Source organism: Orcinus orca, chromosome 15 (assembly GCF_937001465.1).
Source record: "Orcinus orca chromosome 15, mOrcOrc1.1, whole genome shotgun sequence".
Lineage (NCBI taxonomy): Eukaryota > Metazoa > Chordata > Mammalia > Artiodactyla > Delphinidae > Orcinus > Orcinus orca.
Window position 1 is genome coordinate 4,327,030 of NC_064573.1, and position 11,269 is coordinate 4,338,298.

The 11,269-nt window shown below is 48.2% G+C and overlaps 1 long non-coding RNA gene across 3 annotated transcripts in view; it reads right to left on the reverse strand.

Annotated features, from left to right (window-relative positions):
• Window positions 1-234: 234 nt before the first annotated feature.
• The window catches only part of LOC125961197 (uncharacterized), a 29,651-nt gene continuing 18,616 nt past the window's right edge, over window positions 235-11,269 (reverse strand). The window contains exons 4-6 of one of the 3 annotated variants that reach the window (XR_007471568.1): window positions 10,758-10,818; window positions 866-974; window positions 235-377 (exon numbers count right to left, since the gene is read on the reverse strand). This is a non-coding gene — a long non-coding RNA (uncharacterized LOC125961197). Of the gene's footprint in view, window positions 378-865; window positions 975-5,826; window positions 7,958-10,757; window positions 10,819-11,269 lie in introns of those variants that run through there. The other 2 variants (XR_007471570.1, XR_007471569.1) reach the window with 2 other exon arrangements.

The window sequence follows — 11,269 nt, forward strand, 5'->3', positions numbered from 1 at the left end:
ATAAAGAGATGTTCGACACCATTAGATGTTAGGGACATGCAGACTAACGCCACAGTGTGTTGTCTGCAAGCCTTACAGGCCCCTTCGCAACAATGTCGTCTCAGACTGTAAATTCCAAGAGGCCAGGGGACTTGTTCCCTGTTACAGTGGCTGGAATAAAAGAATACTTACAGTAGCAAGTCCTAGTGAGGATGCAGAGCCCCTGGAGGTCTCAGCACTGCTGGTAGCGATGTGAAGTGGCTATGTCCTAGTGAGGATGCAGAGCCCCTGGAGCTCTCAGCACTGCTGGTAGCGATGTGAAGTGGCAGAGCTGCTCTGGAAGACAATTTGACAGCTTCTTGTAAAGTTAAGCAATCCCATTCCTAGGTATGAGATTCCTAGAGAAATAAAAATGTATGTTCACACAAAAACCTGGACATGACCATTCATAGCAGGTCGATTCATATTCACCCCAAACTGGAAACAACTCAAGTGTTCTTCAACAGGTGGATGGGTAAACTGATAACATTCATACAATGGAATACGACCCAATAATGAAAAGGAATAAATTACTGATACATGCCACTACTTGCATGAATCTCAAAAGCATGATGCTGCATGAAAGAAGCTAGTCTCAAAAATGTGTGGCTCTGGGGCAGGAGACAGATGGGCCCCCAGGGCAAACAGTTTGAGTTCATTCCTTGTGGACCAATACTCCTAGACGGGAATAACAGGACAATTGAGAGAGGAGGCTGGCCCCTGCCCAGGTAGAAGATAAGATACCACATATTCCTCATTCTTGAAGTCAGGAGACCTCCCCGACTGCATGCGCAGAAAGGCTCCTTGGTGGTCAAAAGGGGAGTGATGCCAACTGACGCTCACTTACCCACAGGCCTCTTCCGTGGAATCCATCTTGGCTAAGAGATGCGCGCGCACACATGGGAAAATCCTGAGCTACACCAAATATGGAGTCTGAACCGGGCAAAGCAAAAAGACTGGACAAAGGAAACACGGAAGAAATGCCCCATGTAAGTGATTTAAACTGTCGCGCGGGCACGACTCTCTCTCTGAGTCCACCCGTGTGTCTATCCACACGTACTCTTTTTTTCTCCTAAATAAATACTTGACTTGTTTCACTATTTTCCATCTTTGTGGGAATTCTTTTTTCTGCAAAGCCGTAGAGGCAGGGCCTTGTCACTAACCACTGGTCTAGTGGCTAGGATCCGGTACTCTCACTGCTGCGACCCGACCTCAGTCACTGGCCGGGAACCGAAACCCTGCTTCAAGCCGCTGCAGGCCGAGGCCACCCGAGATCAGTTCCATTTCCACGACGGTCTCAAAAGGACAAAACTCGGTGATTACCAGGGGATGTGGTGGAGGGGGAGGGCAGCATGAGGGGGTGTTTTGGATGGTGGAATTGTTCTGTATATACGGTTACTTGATTCTATATATACACGTGTGAAAATTCATAGAATGGTACACACGTTCACACAGAAGTCAATTCCACTGTATGTTGGTTTAAAAATCAAACAGTAGAAGCTAAGATCAGTTAGAACTTGCACAGGTTATTCCCATGTACTTTCAATGATCAGCATCAGAAAGGCCCTCATTATAGCAAAATTCCTTAAAGCGCCCAATACCAGTTGCCCATTTTCTTCAGTTATACAAATAAAATATGTGACTCAGTCACAGGGAAAAATAATGTAGTAGTAAGACACGGATGCTTATTACTACTACTTCTAAACAAGACTGACAGGAGGTTCAAAAAAATTAAAGACAGAAGGATTGGAAGGGACGAAATCACACCATCATTACTTGCAAGTAGGGAAGAAGGGAGGCTAAGAAATACAAAGAAAAGAGATCACACACACCCCCCCTCAGCACAGATGTTCTGGTCTGAGGCTGACCTGAGCCAAGAAAGGAGGGGATTTGTAAGTGAACCCTGGAGCACTCCTGTTCCACAGGATGAGGCTCTTCACTACTTAGAAAATAGGCTATTGTTTAGCGCCGAAAGTGACGTCAGCAGCCAGGAGCATTGAAAACACTACATGTTATGGAAAAGAAACACCCAGAAATCTGCTTCCTGATTGCTCCGAACCAGATCAGCTCATTCATTGTGCTGGTGAGATGTTCAGTCTCTGATGTGAGGAGGGGACGGAGCCCTGGGGCCAGGACCTGCTCTGAGACTTCCCCACCCTGGTTCCCTTCAGTGCATCTACCATCCAGGGCTGCTGGAGAGGCGGGGAGCGCAGGCAACTTCCCAGCTCCAAGTACATGAAACCAGTACCTTGCCTGCCTTCTTGGAATTCACAGTCTAAGACGACCGGGATGTGAGGGGCAGGCAAGGCTCAGGGACGAGTAAGCAGAAATTCCCCATGAAAACGGCAATCTGTGAAAGCAAAAGGGTAAGTGCACTTGGCGGAAGGAGCAAGTGGGTAAGGGAAAAACTTACATGATAGAATGAGAAGACCTTGGCAGTGAGACTGGAAAGGGGGCCGGGACGCTGGCAGAAGCTGCTAGTGAGGGAATTAGGTGAGGTAATCGGGTCTGCACGATGAAAAGACAACTTCCCCCCACCCCTGAGGCTAGAGTTATTTAATTATTTGCATTGACTGGCATTGGTTGTACGAGATTTTCTTCCTGAGTAATCCTGTACCTTGGCAAGCACGTAAAATATAGTTTTTGTAACTTAAAGAAAAAAAAAACATTGCTGGTATGTTAGTTGCAATCAGAACGGCCATAATCTGTGCTTCATAGAGAATCCGTTTTCTGATTTCACAGAAGCAGCCGTGCTTTATCAGAAGGCGCACTTTCGTTATCGCTTGTTATTTTCCTTTATTAACAATCATGCATTCTAGCAGGGACTCATGCAGACGTACGTACGCCCATGTTCACGGCAGCATTGTTCGCAATAGCCAAAAGGTGGAATCAATCCATGTGCCTATGGACAGATGAATAGATAAGCAAAATGTGGTCTATCCATACAACAGAGTATGATTCAGCCATGAAAAGGTAGGAAATGCTGACACAGGCTACAACATGGATGAACCTTGAGGACATTATGCTCAGTGAAATAAGCCAGACACAAAAGGACAAATGCTGTAGGATTCCAGTTTATGGGGTACCTGGAGTAGTCAAACTCATAGAGACAGAATGTAGAATAGTGGTTGCCAGGGGCGGAATGGGGGTTATTGTTTAATGGGACAGAGTTTCAGTTTAGGGAGATCAACAGTTCTGGAGATGGTGGTATTATTTGCACAACAAAATGAATGTACTTAACGCCACTGAACTATACACTTAGAAATGGCTAAAATGGTAAATTTTATGTTATATATATTTTACCACAATAAAAAAATGCTTCCCAATGGGGAATTATATACCTTTCAGTTTATCCATTCACATACTGAAGGACATCTTTTTTTTTTTTTTTTTTTTTTGCGGTACGCGGGCCTCTCACTGTTGTGGCCTCTCCCGTTGCAGAGCACAGGCTCTGGACGCGCAGGCTCAGTGGCCATGGCTCACGGGCCCAGCCGCTCCGCGGCATGTGGGATCCTCCCGGACCGGGGCACGAACGCGCGTCCCCTGCATCGGCAGGTGGACTCTCAACCACTGCGCCACCAGGGAAGCCCTGAAGGACATCTTGGTTGCTTCTAAGTGTCGGCAATCATGAATAAAGCTGCTATAAACATCTAGGTGCAGATTTTTGTGTGGACACAAACCCTCTGGGTAAATACCAAGGAGTGTAATTGCTGGATCATATGGTCAGAATATGTTCACTTTTGTAAGAAACGGCCACGCTGTCTTGCCGAGTGGATGGAGCCCTTTTGCGTCCCCACCCGCAAAACACAAAGAGTTCCTATTGCCCCACATCCTCACTAGAAGGACGGTTTCGTCGGTGTTGGGATTTGGGCCATTCTAATAGACGTGTAGTGATAGCTCACTGTTGTTTTAACTTGCAATCTGCTGAGCACATACGACGTTGAGTGCATTTTTCAGTGGGGATCGTGAGCACAGGCTTAGGACACATGGATGGCACGAAAACTCAAAATATGTGTGGAAAGTATTTCATTTTATTTTGGATTTTTCATGAGAAGCAATGGAATAATCATCATGGGGAAAGCTAAATTTGTTAGACTTCCAAGCAGTTAATTTATGCTGAGGGTTATTTTTATGCTGACTTAGTTGGGGGGTACGGTGCCACCACCCTTTCAGTGCTTTGGGGGCCACTAAAGGTCTCAGCTGGTCCTCTGAGGCCTCACATCCAGGTTTCCATCCAGGATGAGGGCCCTTCCTCTCCCCAAAGGCAGCCTCCAGTCCCACCTCAATAGAGCTATGAGTTACCTTCTTGGACCAGGAAGCTGACTGCCACGTTCTAGACGCAGGGTCCTGATCGCTGTGTGATGCACTGCCTGCTGGGCCGTTCCGTCCCCCGCTGCATGGGCCCTGCCCCAGGCCCTCCGTCTGCACCTCCGTGTCTTCACCATGGAGGCCCGGGTCCTCCTTCATTACTGGTGGCCCCTGCTCCACCCTCAAGAGTCAGCACCAGGGCCACCTCCTCAGGGTCTCACCTGACTCCCCTCCCCTCGCTCCACCCGCCACTGTCTGAACACCTGGGGGTGTGTGTGTGTGTGTGTGTGTGTGTTTGACAAACCTGGTTCTCCCACCAACTGGGAAAAGCAGTGTCTCTTCGTCTTGAATTCCCTGGCATCTAGCCCGCTACCCTGAGGAGGTGAAAGCTGGGAGATGCTTTCTGGGGAGTGGGGCTCAGGCGGCACAACCTCTTGGACGTAATAGTGCGATCCTTTTCACTCACGAGGCCACCGCTGTCTCTCAACAGCACTTGGAGAGCCAAGGTTAATGGGAGGGGAGGGGAAATGGGGGTGACTTGACACTGTGTCTTCTCATAGGCTGACATCCGATAACCTGGTGAGAAGAATCTCATCCCAGAACTATCGGTATTTTCAGGACGCATATCTGGCAAAGGCATTAGGCTCTCCCGACTTCAGCAACCTGGACCCACCAGAGCTGAGGGCCTTCTGCTTTCAGCTGCTGGTGAAGGAGACCCCCTTAACAGGACCCAGCTCTGAGCTAGGTGAGCAGTTCCCGCTGCAGACTATTTCAGGCACGCCTTAGGGTGGAGCACGCTCCCTGCAGAGCGGCATGTCATTCACCAAAAGGGAAATAAGTTCTGGAATGTCACCCTTTCCTAAGAGCCCTTGTGTAGGAGTCTCGAGGCCAAATCGAAGGCTGCGTGTTTTCCCCGCGAGGTGCTTTCACGGAAATGTAATGGGCGTGATACCGGTCTTTCTCACGCGCTTGCTCCAAGACAGCACCGCACACACGATGTGGGCTGGAGCAGGCGCTCCGGGTGGGAGGGAGGAGTGTGATCAGTCCCATCGCTCCCCTCGTACTGGAGGGAAATCCCAACCAGCAGCCGTGTCTTGAGTTGAAATGAAAATGCAAGAAAGGAGGCCAAAAGAAGGGCAGAGATTTCCTAAAGTTTGTCCCAAACAATGTAGTGCAACTGTGTGGGGGGTTAGGAAACTCCAAGGCTTATACGACCAGGCGAACCCTGCAAGGAACACAGTGATTTGTTCTGTGCAAAGATTTCAGGCCAACCTTAACACACAGCAAAGGCACCAGCAAAACAGCACAGCAAAGACTGCAGTGGGTGGTTCCAGAGTCTCACGTTCAAGACAGCTCAGGAAACCATGCTGAGTGCCTGCCGGCCTTTAGCTCCCATCCCTTCAACCAGCATCACCGGACCGAACTGCAGGACAAGGAAAGAGTGATCACACAAATCGTGGGGTCACTTCTGGCCACGGAAAATAATACGATGACTCTTCGTGAGGAAAAAGCACTTTAAGATCACAATGAAATGCCACTTTACAGCCACTAGAACCAATATAATGAGTGTTGGCAAGGACGTGGAGAAACTGGAATCCTTGTAATTTCTGAGGGGAATGTAAAACGGTACAACCACTTTGGAACAGTTTGACAGTTCCTTAAGCTAGAGGTCAATTTACATAAGACCCAGCAATTTCACCCCTACGAATTCAAGAAAAATAAAAACGTGTGTTCGCATAAAGACGTGTACGTAAAAGTCCATAACGGCATTATTCGCAACAGCCAAAAAGTGGGAACAACCCAAATGTCCAGCAACTGATGAATGGATAAACAACGTGACTTGTCCATACAATAGAACACCATGCAGTAATACAAAAGGAATGGAGGACTGATGCTCTTACCACACGGATGAACCTCAGAAACATGAAATTGAGCGAAAGAAGCCGGAAGCAAAAGGCACCTGTTGTACGATTCTATTTAGATGACACGTCCAGAGAGAAGCAATCCTACAGAGACAGATCAGTGGCTGCCTGGGGCTGGGGGCGGGAACAGGCAGCAAATGCAAATGGGTGCCCGAGACAGATCTTTCTGGGGTGACAGCAATGTTCCCAAACCGGATGGTGTGAGTGGTTGCACAGCCCCTGTAAATTTACTGAAAATCACTGAACTGTACGTACACCTAAAACGGAGGAAATTTCATGTATGTAAAACGTGCCTCAATAAATCTGTTAAAAAATAATGACGACGACTACAGCCCAGCAATCTGAAAACCTAAGGTGTGGAGGGTCTCTGATCTAGGAGGCTACCTGCCCTCCGGAAGGAGGAAATTGTGTCCCCTCATCTTCCAGGCAGGAGTTGGGAAGGGCAGGAGCCGTTCCTGAGTTTCGGGCAGATGGTGAGAGGCTTTCTCTGGCTCCTGGTAGATGACAAGGACGAAAGAGAAAAGAACCTCTATCATCCCGTGGCCTGGCCCACAGCCCCTCCCCCCCGGGGCTCCCACTCCAGTCCTGGCGGGATCCCCGTGTGCGCGTGCAGCGCAAGGCCTAGCAGGTGGTCCTGGGTCCAGCAGAGGTTTGGCAACATCAGCCCCAGACCTGTCCTTTGGCAGGGTCCCTCAGAGGGCCTGGGGGGTCAGGAAGGAACAGAGAGGAGCAGAGATGCAGCAGATCCTTCTGCAGAGAATTCCATGCTGTAGAGCATCTGCTCCCAGCAAAGGAGGACTGAGACCCTGTGTCATTCATCTTGACATCTTTAACACTAGAGTAGCGGCGCTTACAGAGTGAATGAATGAATGAATGAATGAACTCCCACCATGGTAAGCATTATTACAGGAAAAGGAACAAGGCTGAGAGGTCATAGAAGACGAACTAGCCCTTACAAAGTGGTTCAGGATGGCCAAGGGCTGCACCTCTCAGACGTCCAGCATCACAGCAGCTCTTGAGACTAGAAGCTACTGATCCCAGAGCCCTGATGTCTGCTTTTCTTCCTGTAATTCATCTCCTTAAATAAAAACGCTTTTTCATTACACAAATAAGGCATGCCTGTCTTACTTAAAATTAGAAAATTAACAGAAGAAAAGAAAAATCACTTGTCATTCCTCCAGCTAGAGATAACATACATCATGATGTCTCTTTCCAAGACTTTTTGTGTCTATAAATAAGTATACGGTATGCTTTTAAAAACTAAGATGGAACATAATGTTTTGAAACCTGCCTTTTCACTCCATGACGTATCATGAATGTCTATTGACCAAGACTCTGTCCATTGTAAATGTCAGAAACCCAGCCCAAACTGGCTTCAGCCACAAAGGGAATCTATCCACTGGGTAACTGAAAAGTCAGGCGCTCACACGAAGTCCTGAGGAATCCTGCAACCCATGCCCTCCTTCCTCGAGGCTGGCCTCATCCTCCAGCAGATCCTCGTGCGATGGCCCTCTAGCCCCCGCATCCTCAGAGCCCGGCACTGGCATCCTCAGGGGGAAGAAGCCTCCTCTTTCCCTACGGTTCCAACAACGCTGAGAAGTGAGTCCCTTCCGTCCTGCTGGCCTGCTGGGAGCCCCGGACCAGCCCTGCGGTTGGGAGCTTGTGTCTCTGTTCTCCTCAGTGGGCTTTCTCACAAGCCCTCACCGCCGCTGCATTTCGGAACAAACCATAGGACTGAGCGTGAGAGGTGTGGTTCCCTAAGAAGATGTGGGGTGTGCACTGAGAAGGGAAGGTGCAGGGCCAGGAAAAAGGACCATTTCTCCAGTAACACCTTTCCTATCAACACAGGCTTCGTGTCCAACCTCTGGTGACAGTACACATGGTTCCACTGGTGGATGACTACCGTTTATCAACCCAACCCCTAGGACACACACTGAGGTAACTTCCAGCTGTTGCTGTTAGCAACCATGCGGGAAAGGAAATCCTAACACTCCATCTGTGCCCGCATCCTTCACCTCTTCTTAATTCTCCCGAATCACGGTGAAACAGTTACTGATCTTTATGAACTAGATGATTTGGGGAGTCTAGGCAAAAGTGCGGGAGAAGCCCCACTTTTCTGCCAACCGTTCTAAGCTCTTCTCTCCTCGGCTCTTGGAACCCAGGCTTCTGGCTATAAAGGGCTCCCAGAGAGACCTACACCCAGATCTCCCATCCCCGCCCCGAGGCTGGTCCCAGACAACGAAGTAACTTCTTCCTTTCCAAACAAAACTCTCACTTTAAAACAGGCGGGTCTCGCTTCGGAGGAAAGCAAGGTAAGCATCTGGAAAAAGTGAAACCCCAACCACGGAGCAGCTGAACTTGCTGAAGTGTGGGATGAGTTTGAGGGGAGATGTTCTTGAGTGGGGAGGCAAGTTTGTCTGGCTCTCATTTTCTTCAGGCTTATCCTCCCTCACCCCGCAACCCCGCAGGTGATCGGAAACTCGCCCCCTTCCGAAAGGTGGCCTCCCCTTTCCTGCACTTTGACCCTTGTGCAAATGTGGTCGCCACTGCTGGGAGAGGGCCACAGAGACCACGGCAAAGCTGGGCATGAGCTAGAATCCTATTCCAACTGTAATTTTGCAAATGACTGGTAAAGCTGATAAATGTTTGAAACTTTCTTGGCCTGAGGCAGGATACGTCAATAAATGATTGTGAGGTGCATAGAACACTTCACCCCCTCACTTCTAAGGTGGGCAATTCCGACATGGAAACAGGCGTTAGAATATAACACCTAGAAGCAGGTGAGTTAGCCTCTAACCCTGTCACTCCCACTAACAGATGATAGTAAAAAAAAAAAAAAAAAGGCCATTACCCTTTTCTATGAAATATTAGATAACAACATTCACTCAATCCACCCTACCAGGTTGCTAGGCCAATCGTATGAGCTAATGTCTGGGAATATACCAAGTACTATACAAACACAGGGCTATTTGTTGTTGTCAAAGTCCTTTCAGGAAGAAAAATACTTTTATGAGCTCATAGAAATGTAGTAGAATTGAGCACTAATAAACCTATTTGTCTACTATAATCAGAGCCGAAACTATAGAGTTTTACGTTTTCTTCCAAGAAAGGCCTATAATCAAAATATTCATATCCTGTTCTCAGTGACAAGTTCAACTGCCAAGAGATGAGTTCAGAATCCAAAGCGTACGTTCAAACGTATTCCTAACCTGTGACGTGTCTGGATTGCTCCATTTAGCCTCAGGAAATCAGAGAGAAATATTTATGTGTTAAAAGCACTTTCTCAAGAAAAATTCCAGAGTGCTCGAAGTTTTCTGATCCTTCAGAGGAAAAGCTAGGATACATATTCCACTCATTTCTTTAGCAGGTCTTTAAGGACCTCCTTTGATTCAGGTACCAGATTTGGTGCTGGGAGACGCTGTCCTTACCCTCAAGTAGCCTCTGGTCTGATGGAAGAAGTAAGTGAACAAATACAGTTTAGTCTAAGTGCTTAGTTAAAGCAGATGCACCCTGGTTAGTACATTCCCTCTGCTTGGCTGTGGTGGTGCCTGAGTGTGGGCACAGGGCCCTGGACCCCCGGGCCCCTATCACCCGCTCAGAGGACTTTTTGCCTTTTTGCCTCGTGCGTCTCCATCTCCTTCAAGACAAAGGAAAACCACCTTGTGAATATCTGTGTGACCAGAGTATGATTGGCAGGGTCACTGCACTCAAGCCATTTCTAGTGTTATGACTTCAGTTTTCACAGTCTGGGTAAGGGAGTGGGGAAAAGTGGTTCTTGGATTTCATACAGTTTTTTGAAGGAGTCAAAGACTCTTCAGATCAACTCCATGTGAAGCCTGCACTGAGCCAAGCCGCTCCGCCAGCTCTGCCTGTCCCCTCATCCTGACCTGCAGGCTCCCTGCCAGGTCCTGCCAAGGCTGCCTGGGAATTACGGCTGGTGCTCCCAGCACGCTGGCTCCTGGGAGATGAGACCAGACTCGTCTTACCTTGCTTGTTAAGCCAGAGCTTCACGTTTTATTGCTAATGTAATTATTTGTTTAGTTGTTTGCTGCTCTAGGGGAATATGTAGTACCCAGGGTACAGCTGGCCTGTAAGGCACTGTCATGTGTATCCCCAAAAAAGCCCCCTTTGCACAGGTCATTTAAAAAGGCATCCCCTCTGGTCGGACGGGGCGCCCAGGAAAAGGGCCTGGTGGCGTGGGCTCTGGTGGACTTCAGCCCCATCCACCCCTCCGCGGCTTTGTGCAGCGTACAAACCGCACGAGAGGGTGGCAGCCGGTGTAAGTTCTGCATTCTAAGCGTTTTGTTTTGGCTCTAGAGAGTACGATATCTTCTGTTTTAAAACGATGCTCATGTATGTCAACTATATTTCAATTTAAAATATGCTGAATGCTTAAAGGATCTCTTTACTGTGGGATTATCATTTTCTTTGGTATACTTTTCTTTATAAAAATGCCAAAAGAAGTATTATTAATAATGTATTTTTAAAACTTACGAAAGTAGAACTTACCTTGCAAATCCTAATATTAATTTTGCTTTCATGTTCTGCTTTTCCCCTGTGGTTTGCACGCCTAGGTTTTAAAGGAGAAGTGTTAACACTTTTGTATCTTATTCTTCTTCCTATTCCTGCCCCCTCCCAATAAAATTCTTGGGACAGGGAATCAGCTTTACACCATCAATCAAGCCAAGATTTTTTTTTTTGGCGGTACGCGGGCCTCTCACTGCTGTGGCCTCTCCCATTGTGGAGCACAGGCTCCGGATGCGCAGGCCCAGCAGCCATGGCTCACGGGCCCAGCTGCTCCGCGGCATGAGGGATCTTCCCGGACCGGGGCACGAACCCGTGTCCCCTGCATCAGTAGGCGGACTCTCAACCACTGCGCCACCAGGGAAGCCCCAAGCCAAGATTTTAAAGCAGCGTCCTAGGATGCCTCCTTTACTCCACAACTGCAATATTTTAAAAGAAGAGACCAAGTTTTCATAGAGCCAGCCTAGGGAAATATTCCCACGTGGTTCTTCTTGGTG